The following is a 21907-nucleotide window of genomic DNA, read 5'->3' on the forward strand; positions in this document are numbered from 1 at the left end:
AAATGATTAATGCAAGTCTTAATTTGCTGGTTTTAAACATGTGGCACATGAAGATGAGTGTAGTACAAATCACAGGTTCTACTGTCAGCAAAATCAATGAATCAATGTCAGGCAGGAGCCTGATGTTGAGAGGTAACAAGAAAGGAGGGAACCTGACACAGAGTGGCTTTGCCTTGTAAATGGAAGGTGATTTGAGCAAATTAATCTCCTTTATAAAGCTTCAAATTATGCTGGATTAGAGCAGAAATCACCCACCCGTTCAGGCCCCTAATATCATGAGATTCCTCTGTCCATTCTCCAAAGATGCTGCCTGGCCCGCTGAGTTACTCAACCATTTTGTCGCCCATTCCACATAGTCGAGCTTAAAATCAGGATTCAGGAGGCACCATCCCAGAGGAGCTGCCACTTACGAACGAGACGCTGCATGAAGTTCCCGTCGGCATCTCAGTAGACATACACAATCCCACGGCAGTTGTTGAAAAAAGCAGCATGTCTTTGGAGTGTGAGAAAAAACCAGAGCCACGGAGAAAGTCCACGCGATCACAAGGAGAATGTACAATCTCTATACAGACAGCACCCGTAGTCAGGATCAAACTTGGATCTCTGGTGCTGTAAGGCAGCAACTCTACCGCTGCACCACTATGCCGCATAATCAGCATTGAGTCGTGGAAAATAATTCATTGTATTAATCCATGACTCTATAATTGGGGCACATACTCCGTGGTAATATTGGGAAACAGCTGCACCATCAGATTCCTTGAATTTCTTGTTCAAAATCAAACCAGGTTTGGTGGACAATAAAGCTCTCAAGGTCCTTTGGAAAAGTGGCAAGTTGTCGTTTGGTACTTGGTCTCACATTCCCCCAAAAACCAACACCATCACATCCATTGCTGCACCGTTAATAACTTCCTTCTGATGTGCGCAAATTGGTTATGTTTCTTGTTTTTAACAAAAGTGACAGGCCTTCAAAAGTATTTTTTCAGGAATGATGGCAAACTAACACATTAAATGCAGGTAGAACAAAAACAGAAATAGCTGGAAATACTCAACGGGTCAATCAGCATCTGTGAAGTAAGAAACAGAGTTAACATTTCGGGTTGAAGACCCTATCTCAGTACTGCCTGACTTGAAGTGTTTCCAGAATTTTCAGCATCCAGTTCATTTTTAGTTTCACACAAATTGTGTTATCCAGTATTTGAACAACACATAACAAATGTTTTAAAATGGAAGAACACAACAGAAATTCTGGAGACAAAAAGTAGAAGCGGCTTTGTGCTTTATTGAGACAAAAGTAACCAGCTATCACCTCATGAACGATAAACAGAAAACTCCTCCACAACAGTGCGACCTGCTCAGACTGAACTCATGTTCCTGTCAATTCACCGCTGGTGATGGTCAACGCCAGCTGAGAAACCACCTGTATCAGAACCTCAATGCCCTGTCTAAATTTCCCCAATACCCCACATTCACAGTTAACGTCAAGACGCTGCCCATCCTTCAGCTTCTGTGCAAAAACAAAGATAGGCTCAATTTCTCAAGGTCTCCATTTTTTTTAAATTAGAGAGCGGCACGATGGCACAGTGGTAGAAACGTTGCCTTCGATGGTCGATGCTGACAGTGGGCTGAGGGGGCCTATTTCCACGCTGTATCTCTAAACTAAAAAAAAATTGGGGATCTGGACGCACCTAGAAAGGTAATAAATTACGCATCTGCATCAATAGAGTTGCTGCCTTACAGCACCTGTGACCCGGGTACGCTCCTGACTATGGGTGCAGTCTGTCCTCCCCATGACCGCATGGGTTTTCTCCGAATGCTCTGGTTTCCTCTCCCAATCCAGACGTACAGGTTTGTAGGTTAACTGGCTTCAGTAAAATTGGAAATTGTCCCTAATCTGTAGGATAGTGCTTGTGTACAGGGTGATCGCTGGTTGGTGCAGACTCGGTGGGCTGAAGGGCCTGTGTCCATGCTGTATCTCTAAAAAGTTCATTCATGTCAATGTATTGAACAGGATTAGGTCATTCGGTCCATCAAGTGTACTCTACCATTTAATCATGGCTGATCTATCTTTCCATCTCAACACCATTTCCCTACCTTTGCCCCATAATATCCTGTCACCCATACCAATCAAGAATCTGTCAATCTCCGCCTTAAAAATATCCACTGACATGGCCTCCATAGCCGTCTGTGGCAATGAATTCCACAGAATCACCAAGCTCTTGACCAAAGAAATTCCTTCTCATCTCCTTTCTAAAGATACATCCATTTATTTTAAGGTAGTAGCCTCTGGTTCTAGACTTACCTACTGGAGGAAATATCTTCTCCCCATTCACTCTATACCGGCCTTTCACTATTCGGTAATTCGGTTACCAACTCTGAAACAGTTAATTGCTAGCTAGTTATTTTCCAATAAGTCATGTGCTTTAGTCATAAGTCTTGATTTCATGCAGTTCTTTTAAAATGCAAATCTATTATGCTGGGAAAGCTTTTGCCGTATTCAAGCCAAATCAATGATTATCACCGATACTCTTGAGGAATTAGCTGGAAATATATTTAGTAGATATTTGCAGTTCATTAAGAACTTGAAGTACTCGTGCAAAGTATTCCACAGATATGTTCCATCCATTTCACGTCCTCTGGGTGTCTCAACACATTAAAAGCTTTTTGTGCATATTGCCATTTGAACCCCGAGACGTTCAACACAGCACCGGAAATGAATCGGTGGATGTAGGTAATGGGACAATCATTGCTGCAAGCTCTTTGCACAGAGCTATTATTTCTCTGATTGCATGATTTACTCAAATGGTGTCAAATACACATTAACTGTGATATAACTTGTAAGTTCATCCCAAGCATTCAATTGAAAAAGCACGATAGTAATCTTCTTGCAATGAAACACAAGCAATTGTCATAGATAGTCAACAAGATGTCAATTGGTCTTGAAACAAACTGCTTGGAAGAATCCAACTGGTCAGGCAGCATCGGTGGAAGGAAATGAACCGACAACAGATGCTGCCTTCTTGCTGCTGAATTCTTTGGTCTCAGCTTGGCTCAGTTAATGGCACTCTCTCAATGGAAGGTCGCAGCTTTCAACTCCAATGTTGCAGTTGAACACAAAGATGCTGAAAAGTGTTGTTCATAAGTTAATGTGATAGGAGCAGAATTACGCTCTTCAGCCCATCAAGTCTACTTCACCATTCAATCATGGCTGACCTATCTTTCCCGCCTAACCCCATTCTCCTGCCTTCTCCCCATAACCCTTGACACCCGTACTAATCAAGAATCTATCTCTGCCTTAAAATATCCATTGACAGCCTCCACAGCCTTAATGTGGCAATGAATTCCATAGATTCACCACGCCATGACTAAATAAATTCTTCCGCAACTCCTTCCTAAAGGAACATCCTTTAATTCTGAGTCTATGACCTCTGGTCCTAGCCTGTCCCACAAGTGGAAACATCCATGCCATATCCACTCTATCTGTCAGTGGAACCATGCCTCAGAGAAAACACTTAAATGATCTTCCTTCCATCTGCTCTGGTGGATTTATGGTTCAAAAACTCCAAATATTAATCTAGACATGTACATTGAAGGTCAATTATTTCAGTTACAAAATGGCTATGTTTAATTTATATGATCTATTTCCATTGGGCAAGTTGAGAATGACCAGGCTGCAAGATACATAAAGGCATCAACAGGTTACATGTTCGGAGGTGCTTCTTCTGGACAAGAGAGAACTCTTTGAAATTGATCTCTCCCAGTTCATGTACATAAGATACAGCCACGAGGCGAGTATTTGTCAATCGAGTTCAGTTCAGTTTAGTTTATTGTCACGTGGACCGAGGTACAGTGAAAAGCTTTTGTTGCGTGTTCACCAGTCAGCGGAAAGACAATACATGAATACAACCGAGCGATACGGAGGGTACAGATACATGATAAGGGGATAACTTTTAGCGTAAGGTAATGCCAGTAAAGTCCGATCAATTATAGTCCAAGGGTCCCCGATGAGATAGATAATAGTTCAGGACTGTTGTTTACAGTAGGATCAGTCCTGAACTACTATCCACCTAAGGGGTTCCAAACCCGTTTTGTCCCGTTTCGTACCCTGGGGGTAAATTTACCCCAAGTTGGGAACCCTTGATCTACCTCATCGAGGACCCATTCATGAAATCCTGGTTTTGCTGCAATTCTTCAATCCACAGGGATAGAAAGGGGAGCGTGACAGGCACTGAGAAAGGTCGAAGCTTTCCCATATTCTTCAGATAAATTATGCTGATTAAAGATATACTGGAAGCCGTGAGTGTTAAGCAGTGTGGCTGCATCAAGAAACAAGTTGGTAAGGGCAGAATAATGGTAGGGGACTGGCTAGAGTTTCCAAACTGATCTTCTTTGACTCTCTACCATTTCACTGCCACAATGTGTACAACAATAACTTGTGGAAGACACTATTAAAACAAATTGCTTGGAGGAGTTCACTCGGGGTGGCAAGGTGGCTTAGTGGTAGAGCTACTGCCTTACAGCGCCAGAGACCCGGGCATACAGATTTGTAGGTTAATTGGCTTGGTATAAATGTAAAATTGTCCCTAGTGTGTGTAGGATAGTGTTAATGTGCGGGGGTTGCTGGTCGGCATGGACTTAGTGGATCAAAGGGCATGTCTCTGCGCATATCTCTAAACTAAAAACTAAACGGGGTGTGGCATGGAGGGAAGCTATTGTGTTTAATCTGCAGGGTTGTGCTTGCAAATTTGGACACCGCAAAGGTAAAAGGACATTGGGTGCTGTGGAACACCAGCACCTCCTGGATCCCTCCGAATTTAAAATTTATCACTGGTCTTCCACTGTTGTTGGATCCAAATCCAGCAGCTCTGTGGGAGCAGTTTTTACACAAGAACTGTGACAGTCCAAGAAGGCAGCTTATCCACATTTTCTACAGATTTATGGAAAATGAAAGCTAGCTTTGTACTCATGCTCAGATTCCAAAAAACGAACAAAACTAACAAGCGATAGAGTTACGGCCTTACAGCAGCAGAGACCAAGTTCGATTCTGATTACGGGTGCCGTCTGTACGGAGTTTGTACATTCTCCCTGTAACCCTGTAGTGCTAAAATACAGGATAATCGCTGATCCGCATGGACTCGGTGGGCTGAATGGTCTGTTTCTGCGCTGTATCTCAAAAATCAGTATTTGCTTATCCATAATCACAAAATGAAAAGCATCACCACTCAAACTGATTCAAGTTTGTATATCTAGTCATGATAACCATACACCTCACTGGGACTCAGAAGGACAATGCAACCTAATACCTATGAAAATCAAAAATTGAACTGCAGGCACTAGAAACCTGAAATTAACACAGAAAATGCTGGAAACACTGAACGGGTGAAATGACATCTGTGGAAAGAGAAAATGAGTTCATGTCACAAGACCAAGATCCTTTTTCAGAACCGAGAAAGAAAAAACAAAGAAATTCTTGGACCTGAAACATTAACTGCTTCTTTATTCACAGACACCACCTCACCAGCTGAGTGTTCACTCAGTGAGTTGTGAATCTGTGAAATCCTCTGCCACAGAAGGCAGAGGTGGGTTAAAGGCCAGGTTAGAGCTAGCCCCACACAGGCTAGCGATTCCTAGCCTTTTCCTCGCCAACGTGCGCTCACTGGCAAACAAAATGGACGAACTCCGGCTAAGGATCACCTCCCACAACTGGATCAAAGACTGCAACATCCTGATCTTCACGGAAACTTGGCTCAACATCGATGTTCCTGATAGCGCCATCCAGCTAACAGGGTGTCATTTACTCCGAGTGGACAGGACAACAGACTCTAGTAAGACCAGAGGTGGGGGTCTGTGCATTTATGTAAATAAAGCATGGTGCAAGGACTCCACCATCATCGAGAGTCACTGATCAGCTAACCTTGAGTTCCTCTCGGTTAGATGCAGACCGTTCTGTCTACCCAAAGAGTTCACCTCCACTGTTGTGACTGCAGCCTATATCCCTCCTGATGCTAATGCCAAGCTTGCAATGAAAGAGCTGCATACTGCAATTAGCAAACAACAGACGCACAACCCCGAGGCAGCCTTCATTGTTGCGGGTGACTTCAATCACTCCAACCTGAAGACTGTACTCCCCAAATTCCACCAACATGTCTCCTTCCCCACTAGAGTAGACAAGACACTGGACAAAGTCTCCACACTTCTACACTAACATGGCTGAAGCTTACAAAGCCGTCCCCCTCCCCCACCTTGGTCAGTCTGATCGCCTCTCATTGTTCCTGCTCCCTAAGTACTCCCCACTCATCAGATGGGTTAAACCAACTGTGAGGACAGTTAAAGTCTGGTCAGAGGAAGCGGACTCCACACTTCAGCAGTGTTTTGGAAACACTGACTGGAAGACGTTTGCAGCCCAGGCCACCCTTGACTCCCACACGGACATTGATTCCTACACATCCTCTGTTCTGGACTTTATAAACTCCACCATCAATAGTGTCACCTCCCTCAAATGGGTGACCATATTCCCGAATCAGAAGCCATGGATGAACAGCGAGGTCAGGCTACTGCTGAAAGCACGGGACACCGCTTTTAGGTCAAGCGATGCTCGAGCCTACAGTTCATCCAGGGCTAATCTGAAGAGGGGCATCATGAAGGCCAAGCACTGCCATAAGCTCAGGATTGAGGAGCACTTCAACAACAACTCCGACCCCGGGCGCATGTGGCAAGGCATCCAGGCCATCACGGACTATAGACCCACCACACCACCCCCACATCCAGCGACGCCTCCTTCCTTGAGGAGCTTAACCACTTCTATGGCCGCTTCGACAGGGACAATCTAGAGACAGCCATCAAGGCTGTGCTCCCTGCTGATCACCAACCCCTCACACTCACCCCCTACGACGTGTACGTGGCACTGAGTAGGACTAATGCACGTAAGGCTGCTGGCCCTGACGGCATCCCTGGGCGCGTCCTCAGGGCCTGTGCTGCGCTGCTGCGCAGCTGATTGACGTCTGGACTGACATCTTCAACCTGTCACTTGCCCAAGCAGTTGGCCCCACGTGCCTTAAAATCACCTCCATCGTGCCAGTGCCAAAACATTCCACTGCGGCAAGCCTCAACGACTTCCGCCCAGTTGCACTTACCCCCATCATCACCAAGTGCTTCAAGCAGCTAGTCCTGGCACACCTCAAAGGCTGCCTACCCCCCACACTGGATCCCTATCAGTTTGCCTACCGCAAGAATAGGAGTACGGAGGATGCCATCTCAACGGCACTTCACTCCGCCCCCTCCCACCTCGACAACAGAGACACTTACGTAAGAATGCTGTTCATCAATTACAGCTCAGCATTACAACATTACACCATTATACCATCTAAACTGATCACCAAACTCGGTAACCTGGGCATCGACCCCTCCCTCTGCAACTGGATACTGGACTTTCTAACCAACAGACCCCAGTCTGTTAGGTTAGACAAGCACACCTCTTCAACCCTCACCCTGAACACCGGCGTTCCACAGGGCTGTGTGCTGAGCCCCCTCCTCCACTCCCTCTTCACCTACGACTGCACACCTGTACATGGTACTAACACCATCATCAAGTATGCAGATGATACAACGGTGATTGGTCTCATCAGCAACAACGATGAGTCGGCCTATAGGGAGGAGGTCCAGCACCTAGCAGCATGGTGCGCTGACAACAACCTGGCCCTTAACTCCAAGAAGACCAAGGAGCTCATTGTAGACTTCAGGAAGTCTAGGGGCGGCACGCACACCCCCATCCACATCAATGGGACGGAGGTGGAACGTGTTTCCAGCTTCAGGTTCCTGGGGGTCAACATCTCCGATGACCTCTCTTGGACCCACAATACCTCAACTCTGATCAAGAAGGCTCACCAGCGTCTCTTCTTCCTGAGGAGACTGAAGAAGGTCCATCTGTCTCCTCAGATCCTGGTGAACTTCTACCGCTGCATCATCGAGAGCATCCTTACCAACTCTATCATAGTATGGTATGGCAACTGCTCTGTCTCCGACCGGAATGCACTGCAGAGGGTGGTGAAAATTGCCCAACGCATCACCGGTTCCTCTCTCCCCTCCATTGAGTCTGTCCAAAGCAAGCGTTGTCTGCGGAGGGCGCTCAGCATCGCCAAGGACTGCTCTCACCCCAACCATGGACTGTTTACCCTCCTACCATCCGGGAGGCGCTACAGGTCTCTCCATTGCTGGACCAGCAGGTCCGGGAACTGCTTCTTCCCTGTGGCTGTCACTCTACTCAACAATGTACCTCGGCGACTGCCAATCACCCCTCCCCCCCACCCCCCCTTTTCCTCCCACAGGAAAAACACTATGTCTGTATACATGTAAAAATATTTATTTATTGAAATCATATTCTATGTCGCTCTTCCAGGGAGATGCTAACTGCATTTCGTTGTCTTTGTACTGTACACTGACAATGACAATTAAAGTTGAATCTGAATCTGAATCTGAAGCTGGAGACCAATTCACTGGATGTTTTCAAGAGAAAGTTAGACATAGCTCTTTGGGCTAACAGAATCAATGGATATGGGGAGAAAGCACAAACGGGGTATTGATTTTGGATGACCAACCATGATCATATTGAATGGTGGTGCTGGCTCGAAGGGCCGAATGACCTACTCCTGCACCTATTTTCTATGTTTCCAGCAGGTTTTGGTTTAGTTCTTATTTAGAACAAGGAACTAAAGGTAAATTTCTATTTAATAGCAAATTGTCCAGAACCTGCCTTGTCAAAGCCATGGCCAAGAAAGCACAGCAATGCCTCTACTTCCTTAAGCCCCTGTCCCACTTAAGAGACCTAAACAGCAACCTCTGGTGACCATGCCCGCCACCCAAAAAAAAATCAAGGTCGAGGTGACCTGCAACTTCCTACCACCTCCCACGCATATGTTGAAAACCTTCCTCGACTATGAAGAAAACCTGCTTCGACTAGACCTGCGACAAAAAAATTATCGTTTTTTAAAACGGCAACTTATTTTTAGTCGAGGCCGGTTTTAAACATGATGAAAAAATAGCAGCAACCTAGGTGAAGCCTCGACCACGCGGAAACCAATTTCGACCATTAAGGAGAGTGGCCAAATCCTCCGGAGACCTCATGGAGACCCTTGGATGGCAGGCAAGGTCACCAGAGGTTGCTGTTTAGGTCTCCTAAGCGGGACAAGAGCTTTAGAAGGCTTAGAACCCAACAAGCCTCACCAACTTCTACAGATGCGCCGTAGAACACATTTTATCAGGATGCTTCATAGCTTCATCCAAGGTTCCAGAGCAGCTTCATCCAAGACTGCAAGAAATTGCAGAGTTGTGGACGTAGCCCAGACCATCACGCAAACCAACCCCCCCGCCCCCCTTCCATCAAATTCATCTATACTTCACGCTGCCTCGGAAAGGCCACCAGCATAATCAAGGATGAGTCTCACCCCCTCTTCCCCCCTCTCACTGCCTATTCTCCCCTCTGCCATCAGATAAAAGAAGTTTGAAAACGCATACGTCCAAATTAACCATATAACCATATAACAATTACAGCACGGAAACAGGCCATCTCGGCCCTACAAGTCCGTGCCGAACAATTTTTTTTTCCCCTTAGTCCCACCTGCCTGCACTCATACCATAACCCTCCATTCCCTTCTCATCCATATGCCTATCCAATTTATTTTTAAATGATACCAATGAACCTGCCAATGAACCTGCCTCATAAATTCAGGGACAGTTTCTGCTCCGTTGTTATCAGGCAACTGACCCATCCTATCACCAGCTAGAGAGCGGTCCTGACCCACCATCAACCTCATTGGAGACCTTCGGACTATCTTTAATCGGAATTTACCTTGTACTAAATGATATACTCTTTCTCTTGGATCTGTACACTGTGGACGGCTTTATTGTATTCATGAATAATCTTTTCACTGACTGAATAGCAGGCAACAAAAATGCTTTACACTGTACCTCGATACACATGACAAAAATAAACTAAACTAAACTAATAAGACCCTAAAACTAGGCAAGTTGTAAAGCCACATGCTAAAACATCCACTCTAGGCAATGCCTCTCAAGTGCCATGCACAGCCACAACCATAAGGAATCCTCAGCAATATTAATGGGGCTCAGGGCGATCCAGTGACAAATAATAAGTCAACATCAAGGTTTTGGCTGTGAAGCCATCCACTGTCCAACAGCCCAAAAATACTCAGCATCTGGAACACAGATAGGGAAATATCTGTCAGAACTCACCTGATAGCAGTGGCCCAGGAGCCCAGTATGTGTCAATGCCATCAAGGAAGAGGGAGAGCAAACTATAAGAGCTAGTTATAAGAAAGGCCACACCTTATCTCTAATCACGTCACAAAGTAGATGCCACGTGTGAGTTTGAGTAAAGATGCAGCTTAATGTTGCCGCAACTATCACCTCTTTACCGACAAAGATCTAAATAACTCTCTGCATTGTGTGCTTGTTCCAGACATTGAGTCAGCCAAAAATTACATTTGCATTATGGAGTGATCCTGAGACCATAGCCATTTAAAGTTCATTAAAAATTGATACCAATCAGTGCCAGCTTCCTTCATTCTTCGATTTAATCCACAGTTACACCACCAGACCTTGTAGCAATCATGTCTAGGGATCAGAATATGAAGAATGGAAATTCTTCAAGGACAGCTGTCCAACACTACCACAGAAGAATGCCTGTGCTCTCACAAAGCTCAGTTTCACATTTAGACTACCCAGAACTGCAGTGTCATGTCCTGTGGCCTCTCCAAGTGCTATTCTCCTTACTGAGCACCAACGCTGTTTCTAAGCAAGAACCGCATCGTTTGGGGCTTCTATACACACCCCAGCTCCTGCGAAGCCTGATTTTGAGCTGTTAGATTTATTCTGAACCCAATCCATCTAGCCTAGCGTGGCATGGCACGAATTGTTTGAATTATGTCCTCAGCCTAGTGGGGATCCTCTCACAAAGAGGAAGGCAGACACTCCTCCCAATCTATAAGGGTTATGGGGAGAAGACAGGAGAATGGGATTGAGAAGGAAAGATAGATCAGTCATGATAGAATGGCGGAGTAGACTTGATGGGCTGAATGGCCTAACTCTACTCCAAGAACATGAATCTGTCATGGGCAGATGCAGCTTTAAACAGTCAATGCCTGCTGCAGTTCAAATAAGTGACACATAGTTTTGGCTCTGATATACCATAATACTGTAAGGAAATAGCTAGGGTTGTGCTACCTCTGATAGACATTATTACCCAAACTTCTGCACCAATAGCATCCCAACATAGGAACCCTTATTGTCAAGGTGATCCAGAGTTGAACGTTGTGCAAGGGAGATGGCATCCTCCGGAGAACAGTTTTTTCCTGCGTGCAAATTGTTGAAAAGACTGGCCATGAGCAACTTTTCAAAGCATTTCAGTATGATCCATGTGAGATTTATAGACCATGTTGCACGTAATGATATCCAGGTCTACAATGGTCACCTGGCATCTGCTTGATTTAGTCTCTACCTTATTTTGGAATTCTCTCTGCAATTAGTTTCTCAGCACTGGCACTGATAATCAGGAAAAAATTGATCATAGAAGGCCATTTTCAGAGGAGCATCACATAAAAATGTTGGCACTCACTGACGCCTTCTTATCAGCTATTATTAATAATAATAATGTTTCACGGAATTTATTAACAACTCGATGCAGTATATAGACACAAAATGCTGGAGTAACTCAGCGGGACAGGCAGCATCTCCTGGAGAGAAGGAATAGGTGACGTTTCGGGTTTATGGCCCTTCTTCACACCATACAGAATATATTCCATTATTTTAAATGTGGGTTTGGGTAGTACAAGGGTGATTATTCAATAAAAATGAAATTATTATAGCAAGCACACACAGAGCAATATGATGTGGGTATTTAAAATAAATTCTGACAGAGGAAGAAAGGGTGAGCTTTTCTCAGAATTGAACCCTTATATAAGCCAAGGAAGGCCTCCATAGACATTTTGGAGATGGGGGAGGGGGGGGGGGGGGGGGGAGAGATAGTGTTGAACAGGTGGAAAGCAGTGGGTCATGCGATGAAAGCTCTTGAAATGCATCCAAACTGGGCATTGCATCAGACTTTACTGCATTACAGCAGCTATCCTGACTATTCTGTGAGGATATTTAGCTGCCCAAAGACCATTAATTAATATGGAACAGGCAGCTGAACAAACTGGAGCTAAATTTCAACAATTAATAATTCAACGTGGTTCATTTGTAAAATAAAATCACATCACTACACAAACAGTGGCATCTGTTCAACCTCATTGCAACTATTTAACGGCTGCAGAGTCACCATACATGGAACATAATGCTGCCGAACAGCAAAATGAAACATCAGCGTTCAAAGAAATGGTTGACAAATTAAAAATTGTCCTTTTCCCCTCTTATTCTTTTCAACACTAATTGAGGCTGCAATTACAGTGGCTATACTGTAATTACACTCTTGAAATAAAACAGCACTACAAAACCTTACATCTGCAACACAATGTGTATTAATTGTCAACCAGTCTCCAGCGAAAATTCCCACATCACCCGAACAATATCAGTTCAAAGGTGTTACTGGAGCACATAATCAAAACACTAGTGGTTAGCAAAATTAAACTGTTACGCTGAAATCAGCTAAGGTGTTTAAAGGCACATATACACAGTTGATGTTGATAAGGCCGATATATTCTTCTATCCCTCAAAAATAGCGAATCTCCAGCTGACATGCCAGTTCCCGAGTCTGGAGTGGTTGATAAGGTTTGCATTCATACAAGAGCTGCACAGCGGCAGCGCAGGGCGACCGACTTTAGTCTTTGGCCCCTGCTCTCCTCATCTTGACTCCGCTTGGCAGATTGCAGGAGGACCCTTACAATGTACGTCAATCACGAGTCACCATCTGCTTGAGCAGCCAGCATGGGGGAGCAGCTCAGTGCAAGCATGGCACCACGATTAACTTTCCGCTTATCTCAAAATGTGAGCCTGTAGCACAAAGAATCCAGCCAAAACAAAAACAAAATCTCTACAATAAAACTAATGAATTTTGTAAAACACGAGCCTGTTGCTGTCATAAGCTGAACCACAACAGATGCTCTTCCAGCACCTGAAAACAGCCAGGCAGCATCCCTGGAGAAAAATAGGTGACGTTTCGGCTCTGAACCCTTCCTCGGATCATGGAGACCTTCTTCAGAAATGGTCTGAAGAAGGGTTCTGACCAGAAACGTGACCTATTCTTTTTCTCCGGAGATGCTGCCAGACCCACTGAGAATTACTCCAGCATTTTGTGTCTATCTTCAGTGTAAACCAGAATCTGCAGTTTCTTCCTACAACTGAAAACAGCATTCACGTTCACTTTGGGTGATCCTGTAATACTGTATACATAATCCAACAAAATGCAAAAATGATTATGTCACTATACTGTCATGTAATTATATCTTACAGAGTACAGCAAAACTGTGATATATTCAACTACTAATTCTAGATTATTGGCACTTAAGGAGTGTATGCGTTTGGAACCAGAATGTTAATTTTCATCTCTCGCCCCTCCCTTTCCATTCTCCCCAATAACGACTGACCATTACATGGTACTGGGATTTCTACTCACCTCGAAGTTCATTCTGCAAGTCACTGTTCCTTTGAGCTGAGGACATCCTGACATCAGTTCCCAAACTAGGCTTTCATTCACTTCAACGTTCACTTATTGCCTTCCTGTCAAGGTTTAATTTGATCATTGGGAATGATGATGTCCATTCTGTAGGGTGCAGCTGCCTGCGTTCTTTTAACATTTCAGCTGGCACTTTGACAACGTTACTGGAAAATGAGATACAACCGCTTTCACCAATGAAAGTAGGGAGGCAATCAAAGAACATGGAAGAATAGAGTACAAGAAGAGCTCCTTTGGCTCACATGTTTGTGCCAAACACGATGCCAAGCCCAACTCTTATCTGCCTGCATATAATCCATAATCCCTGCATATCCAGTCTTGAAAAAAGCCACTATCATATCTGCCTCTACCACCAACCCTGAGCAACCTGTTCTCGGCATTCACCACCCTCTGTGTAAAAAGCCTGCCCCGTACATCTTTAAAAGTTGCCCCTCTCACCTTAAGGTTATGCCCTCTACTATTTGATAATTCCATTCTGCCTCCAAAGGCTCTCCATAAAATGTTGGGGGTCTGTCCACATTTCCTCTCAGAGGGTCAACAGTTCAGAATAATTAACCCCACTCTCTGTGTACAGTGGGAGGGGGGCTTGTTACTGGACAAGTCATCAATACATTGAGAGAGTTTAAATTCCATTTGTGGTGCTTTCAGACTTCGGGTTGTTTGAATCTGAACATCTAAAACCTGTCTAAGTGACCATGAAATTATTGATTGTTGGAAAAAGTGAATGTACTTCAAAGGTAGGAAATTTACTATTTTTAACCACTCTTAACTGCAGCCTTGAATCGATAAGCTTGACTCTTAATTGGTCTCTGAGATGACTCACAGGACACTCTGTCTCAAATGACATCACTTACGAAGAGGTTGTCAGCACAGGCTGTTGGAGATGGGCCTTTAAAGTAACTGCCTAATTACCCTGTAATGTCTGTTCTTTCCCTCACTGTTCTGCTCTTCTCAAGAGAAGTCATGAAAAAGGGAAGTGAACTACAGGTACTACCAAAATTCCCATTTTTAAATGGGTCTGATTGCATTTCTTAACAGGTACCATGTGAACTTTGTACCTTTCCGTTCCCAAAAGGTTGGGACACGATTTGCCATTAACCTCTGCGAACTGTGATCTAATGTGCCCTTTTCCATTAAAGCCAGACCTCAAGGGGTTCCCAAACTCAGCCAGCCAAACATTCCAGTAACCGGACCTGTGAAGTTGCACATCTTTGAACAAGACAGATGGCACCCAATGAAGCTCTGCATTGTACAAACCATGGTGAGATCCAGACCGTACGAGCAGGTAGCTTGGAACAGGGCAAGTGTGTATATGAACAAAATATAACCAGCACAGTGTTAGTGCCATGAAGCATCAGATAAAGTAGCAAATTCAATACCAAATGCTGAAAGAAAAATAAAGTGAGGGAAAGAAAGATGGACTGGCCTGAGATAGAAAATGGAATATAAATAAGAACTAAAACTTTATTACAGTTCCTAATAATTAATTTAATGGAGCGGGACTGCACCACTGCAAAATAGCACGTTTCATACTTTTGGAAGTAATGGATTTTATTTGGAGAGTTACTTTCTGACAGAGAGAAAGTCGCAACATCATGCTTCGCAGCATCCACTAAATGATGTGCAACAAGACAAAATAATCTTATCACACGGCATGGGATTTGGAAACTACTTCAGGTTCTCAATGTCTCTCCGTGTCATTAACTTCATTGTTATACTACAACAAACTTTGCCCCAATGTGATACAAAACGCACATGGTAGCATTGCACCAACCTCACACTGCAGCTCAGAAATATACTGCATTTTAAGATTTTCTCGTACTCATTATAAGATGCTTCCTCAAGCATATTATTTTAAGCATGTTGTATGGATTTGTGGCATATCTTCACAAAAGTAGTATCCACCCACTTCAGAAAGCGGGTTTTATTTTTCCTTGAGAAAATACTTCACTGAATCCTCCTGGTGGGCTGTGCTGACATCAATTTGTGGTAATTTGACTTTCACGGCAAAGAACCATATTTTTGATTATCCACCATTTCTTCAGTCTAGAGAAGGGTCCCGACCTGAAACCTCGCCCATTCTTTTTCTCCAGAGATGCTGCCTGGCCCGCAGAGTCCTCCAACGCTTTATGTCTGTCTTTGGTATAAACCACCATCTGCAGTTCCTTTGTACACATTGAAGAGAATGGCTTTGGTTTTCTCCTTATTAAGCTGAATACATTTTCAGCTTACTCAGTACTAGATCTCAGACGACGAGTGTGCCAAATCCGATACACACTATTGATCTAAACACACCTAACTGAGGGGGAAATAGTTCAGTCATAGACATCTTATACATGGAATCAATGTGCCGACAGACAATTAAGTTGCTGATTCTCTACCACCATTGAATATGCCAATTTCCTTTGCTTACATCCATGAAACACAATGAAGCATGGATCCATATCACCAGTCCACCATGGAACCTGGAAGTCATCAGCAACTCACTGGTTTTTGACAAAATCAACAAGAAGCCAAAATTTACTTCAACAATTGGTAAAGCACTGCAAAGTATGTGTGATACAAATCCTAGTGGTTTAATCCACCCCAAAGAAAAATTTGCGTGGGAAAAAGTCTAGAAAGAAATTTCAAATCAATTTTTTTTTTTAATTTGCTCTAATCTTATTTCCACGGAGGCCATAAACTGGTTTTATTATCACTATGTGAATTTTGGTCAAAGGTCTTGCATCAACACAGCCCGTGATAAGTTTGAACTTGATTGTAAATTGAATTGTTCAGCATCGGATAATGTTTGCCAGTCTTGAGGTTTATCATAAAATAATTCCACTTCTTCACCAGCCAATTAACTAAAACATTGCCTTCACAAGGACAGTGTCATTTGCAAATCTCACTTGACAAAGGCAATAACTTTGAAATGCAAACACAAAAAGAGGAGAACTCTATGTTGAAGCAAATGTCCTTTTGGCTGAAACATTAACTTTTTCACTTTCCACTGAAATAAATACAAACAGAAAAATGCTGGAAACGCTGGGGTCAGACATCATTTGAGGAAGGAGTAACAATTCAGGTCTTCTGAGGAATTCTTAAACCCAGTCAAGTTTATTGTCATATGCAAAATTATGATGAGTTACTGTTACAACGAATACCTTCCTTGCAGCAGCATCACAGACACACAAAAACATTTTTTTACACAAATTCTGCATGACTGTAAAAAGGAAAAAGACTGCAAAAGAGACATGTGCAAAACAAAGTTTATAAAACGCAAGAGGTAGTCTGTCGTGTTCCATTGGTAGGGGATTGCACGTTTACTCATTTCACTTTCCATATATGCCGCCTGACCCGAATGTTTCCAGCATTTTCTGTGTTTTATTGGTTGGAAGATAGTGTTTTATTGATAGGAAGGAAATGCAGATGCTGGCCTATCTTTAGTGTTTTATTGGGCTCGTTCTGATGACCGAAACCGGAAGGATTCTTTATTTTTCCTCCCTAACTTGCTCCGATCTTTCCATATCCTCCACCTTTGCTGAACTTGGAGTTAATAATTTCCCAAACAGGCGCGTCCGACAGAGCAACGTATGTATTTACAAAGGCCACAATGGATGCACACACTTGCCACTAAGCATGTTCGCCCTTTCAATTGTCACTTCCTGAAACCTCAGCCAACGTGAAATGGCAACACTGTGATAATACTTTATTCGGTCAGATTCGCCTCTTATCTGAAAAAGCATGTCCACCCACCCTTGCAAGTTCGCACGTAGTATTTCTTTGCTGTAACGTGAGATATCGAGCGATGCCGAGTAACTAGACAACGGGAAACAGTCTAGAAATCAGTGTGCTACAACCCAAACGTCGCCTCTTCTCTGGCAACACGGGCGATGACACTGAAGCCCAACAAATCCATTACAAACGTTCAGATCCAAGAGCACACTGCTAATGTGATCGGAATTTGTTACGAGCTTGTTGACATTCAACGCGCCGTCCTGGCAGTTGCAGAGAATATAACGGGAGTAAGAGGGGGGTCACCGTCCTGATTACAAGAACTTTTAACAATACTCGAATCACCTGATCCCCGTTACTGGATGCACGTCTTAAAATCTCTTCCAAAGCATTGTGGAAATTAAGACTGGTTTTGGGATTGGCTTTTTAGGAGGGTCGACAAGTCATTAATATTTAAATGCTGAGAGGCAAACAAATGCTACAAGCGCAGCTGAAAAAAAACCGCAGGGTCAGTCATTCTGGTTGAATATTAAATAGGCGGCTACACCTTAATGTCTTACCCACACCATGAGTATCAAATATATTGCGTGTTGGCTGCAACTTTTATCTGTGATAATCCATATACTATATTTGTTGCCATATCAGATTAGAAATGCGCTTTAAAAAAACCTGCCTCTCACGTAAGCACAGGACGCCCTGTCACACAGTCACACAGTTGGGTGTGAAATAAACGCGCAGGCTGAGACGAGCATACAGTTAATGGCATGCAAACCAGTTACTCATGTCGCTTGCCCCGCCGGTTTCGATGCAGACGGGGTGAAATCCAAATCAGTGCTTCTTTGAAGGATTTTCAAAATAAATCAGTAAATAAATTAATATTTGCAAAGCAATAAAAGGCACATCGTGGGGTTTCCATTTGGGTGCCCGATCAGAATTGTATGCCGGTTTACTATACAGTATTTATAAGTAACAGTGGTGAATTGTAAATTGCATTACACACACCACTCCAATCATTGTTTTTTTTAATAAATCACTGGTCTTTCTTTTATGACGCACATATATAAATACATTGAATTAACTGGGAATGATGCGCGGCCAGTGGCTTCAGTCGTTTGGAACCAGTTTCAGAAGCAGCAGTTTTCCAAGAGATTTCACACAAAAAATATTCAGAGTTTGCATTCTTGCGCAAAGCGGGCGAATCGACGCAGCATCCACCTACCTCACTGCAGCATGGAAACCCGACGTCGGCAGCCTTTCAATTCCCAAGCCAAACAGAAGACGGAATCTCATAAAAATATTTGCTTCAACGGAAAATCAAGTCGAAGCCTCTGGTCGCCCCCTGTGTTTGCGCTGGGCTTCAACAGCCGCTGCGAGCATCACAACAAATAGCCTTCTATTACACGACAGTGTGGTCGGCACATCATCCAGTTATATAAAAAAAGGCGCAGATTCCAAGCTCTGCAAACGGCATTCAGGGTGGGATCAGTTCTGCCGTCAAACCAGGCGGACGAGGAGCTGAAGACTCTGGGATGTGTCGTTCATTAAAGGAGCCGTCTGACCTGACGCCACTCGTTATGCCAGTAAATGTCCACAGCATCATAGTGTGATACAGCATGGAAACAGGCCCTTTCGACCCAACTTGCCCACACTGACGAACATGTCCCAGCTACATTAGTCCTATCTGCCCATATCCCTCCAAACCTCAGAATCAGAATCAGAATCAATTTATTTGTCATTTGGACCCCTGGAGGTCCAAACGAAATGCCGTTTCTGCAGCCATACAATACACACAAATAGAGACACAACATAATTACATTTAACATAAACATCCATCACATAACTGTGATGGAAGGCCAAATAAACTTCTCAAAACCTGTACTATCTGTTTCTTAAACGTTGGAGTCACAGCCTCAACTACCTCCTCTGGCAGCTTATTCCACACACCCACCACCCTTTGTGTGAAAAAGTTACCCCTCAGATTCCTAGTAAATCTTTTCCCCCTCACCTTAAACCTATGTCCCTTGGTCCTCGATTCACGTACTCTGGGCAAGAGACTGTGCATCTACCCGATCTATTCCTCTCATGATTGTGTACCTCTATAATATCACCCATCCTCCTCCTGTGCTCCAAGTAATAGAGTCCCAGCCTACTCAACCTCTCTCTCCCTACAGTTCAGACCCTCTAGTCCTGGCAACATTCTCGTAAATCTTCTCTGCACCCTTTCCAACGGATGGGTCCTGTTCCCAGTGTAGAAAGTTAACGACTGTGAAGTGGCCAGAATGTAGAATTCATGCATCAGGTTTAAGGTGAGCGATTTGAGGGACCTCATAAGGGGCAACTTTATCACTGGGAGTGTAGTCATGATTTTATTCCCTGGAGCGCAGTAGGAATCGGTGCAATCGTATAAAGGTGTAAAAAATCATCAGAGATATTGATCGGGTAGATGCGCAGTCTCTTGCTCAGTGTAGGGGAATCAAGAACCCGAGGGCATAGGTTTTAGGTGAAGGGGGGGAAAGATTTTTTTAAGGAATCTGAAGGGTAACCTTTTCACACAAAGAGTGGTCTGTGTATGGAACAAGCTGCTGGAGGAGGTAGTTGAGGCAGGGACTATCATAATGTTTAAGAAGCAATTAGACAGGTACATGGATAGGACAGGTTTAAAAGGATATTGGCCAAACTCAGGCAAGTGGAACAAATGTAGATGGGACATGTTGGTTGGTGTGGGAAAGTTGAACCGAAGGGCTTGTTTCCACGCCGTATGACTATGATCTGGACTGATCTGCCAGAAGAAGCTGTAGAAGTGGATACAATTACGACTTTTAAAAGACAGTCTTTTACTGAATCCACAGTCTTTTATCCAGGGTAAGGGAATCGAGGACATGGGTTTAAAATGAGAGGAACTAGGTAATATGAGCCTAAAGGAGCAACCAATTCACTCACAGTGTGGTGTGTATATGGAATGATCTGTCAGAAGAGGTAGGTTAAAGGTGAGAGAAGCAAGATTCAAAAGGAGCCCGAGTGGTAACTTTTTCACTCGGAGGGTGATGGTGGGAATGAACTGCCAGAAGAGGTAGTTGAGGTAGTTACTATAGCAACATTAAAAGAAATTTGGACAGGTACATGATAGGAAAAGTCAAAGGTAGGCAAGTTGAGATGGGGCATCTTGGTTGGCATGGACAACACAGGCTGAAGAGCCTGTTTCCATGCTATATGGAAGTGTTTGAGAGGTCAGGGACAATTGCACACAAATGACAAGCCAATATGCAAACCCGGTCAGCATGGATGAAGTGGGCCAAAATAAATCACCTATTCATTTACAGGGTATTCTGGTACAGTGGAAAAAAAGTGGTGGATTTTATATCAACACGGACAAGTCAAACAAATGAAGATCCAAGAAGCCGGCGGACATCTCCAAACGGACGCAATTTTTGGAGGGAGATTGGGTCGGAGACCCGACCCGAAGCAGCCCAGCGTCGGAGACCCGGCCCAGCATCGGAGACCCAGCTAAGCGTAGGAGACCCAGCCCAACATCGGAGACCCAGCCCAGCCCAACACGGAGTTCGAGATGTGGCCGATGTCGCCAAACAGAAAGCGGAGACTCTGATCCCGGCAGAGGAGAACGTCCAGCGACCAGGCCCGCTGTGAGTCCCCATCGCCATGTCAGCTCCAGCCCCTTCCCCTCTGGTCCCCCTCGCTGGCTCCTGCCCCCCTCCCCCGTGATACCACCCTCTCTCCCACAACCCCCACCTTTTCTCTGAGCTCTCTCTCCCCCCCACAACCCCCACTCCAAGAACCCCCCCTTCCCCACACCCACACGATTGGCTTGTCTGGAATACCCCTACCTTACCCAATTGTGATCACGATGAACTTTAATGCTAACTAAAATTGAATATGGAAAGCTACCCTTTCCAACCAAATGGCACTGTAGTGTACAGAACAGTGTTTACTGATACAAGATTGTGCTTGGTGTTATGCAGAGTATATGCAGACAACTAAGTTTTGGGATTTTTAACGGTTTAAAAAAAAACTTTATTTAAAGATACAGTATGGAAATAGGCCCTTGAGCCCAAGAGCCTGTACCAACCTGTGATCACTCCGTATTGGACAATTTCCAATTTTACCAAAGCCAATTAACCTACAAACCTGTAGGTCTTTGGGGTGTGGGAGGAAACCAGGGCACCCAGAGAATACACACATGGTCACAGAGCAAACTCCATATAGACAGCACCCACAGTCAGAGTCGAAACTGGGTCTCCGGCATGGTAAAGCAGCAACTCTACCGCTGCGCCACTGTGCTGCTCTAACCAATGACTGGTGATAAGGTGAGATGCGAATTGTGGTGGATATGGGTCTGTCTGCATTTGAGGTGAGGTTGTGTTGATGACACTCTCAATCAGGATTCTAACAAAGTTCTATGAAATCTGTTGACAACCATTATATTATATGCACTATATCTGCCTCCATCAATGGAACACATCAGGGATAGACTGCAAGAAATGATTCCATTAA

The 21907-nt window shown here is 44.2% G+C and overlaps 1 protein-coding gene across 5 annotated transcripts in view; it reads right to left on the reverse strand.

Moving 5' to 3' along the window:
• Positions 1 to 21907, reverse strand: part of LOC129706216 (contactin-1-like) — a 427793-nt gene that overhangs the window by 295360 nt on the left and 110526 nt on the right. The window contains exon 1 of one of the 5 annotated variants that reach the window (XM_055650290.1): positions 18614 to 19003. The exons of 3 other annotated variants lie outside the window; for them this stretch is intronic. The gene's annotated coding sequence lies outside the window, so the exon portion shown is untranslated. Of the gene's footprint in view, positions 1 to 10245; positions 10263 to 18613; positions 19004 to 21907 lie in introns of those variants that run through there. One more of the 5 variants, XM_055650291.1, reaches the window with a different exon arrangement.

This window comes from Leucoraja erinacea, chromosome 19, assembly GCF_028641065.1.
Source record: "Leucoraja erinacea ecotype New England chromosome 19, Leri_hhj_1, whole genome shotgun sequence".
NCBI classification, from domain to species: Eukaryota; Metazoa; Chordata; class Chondrichthyes; order Rajiformes; family Rajidae; genus Leucoraja; species Leucoraja erinaceus.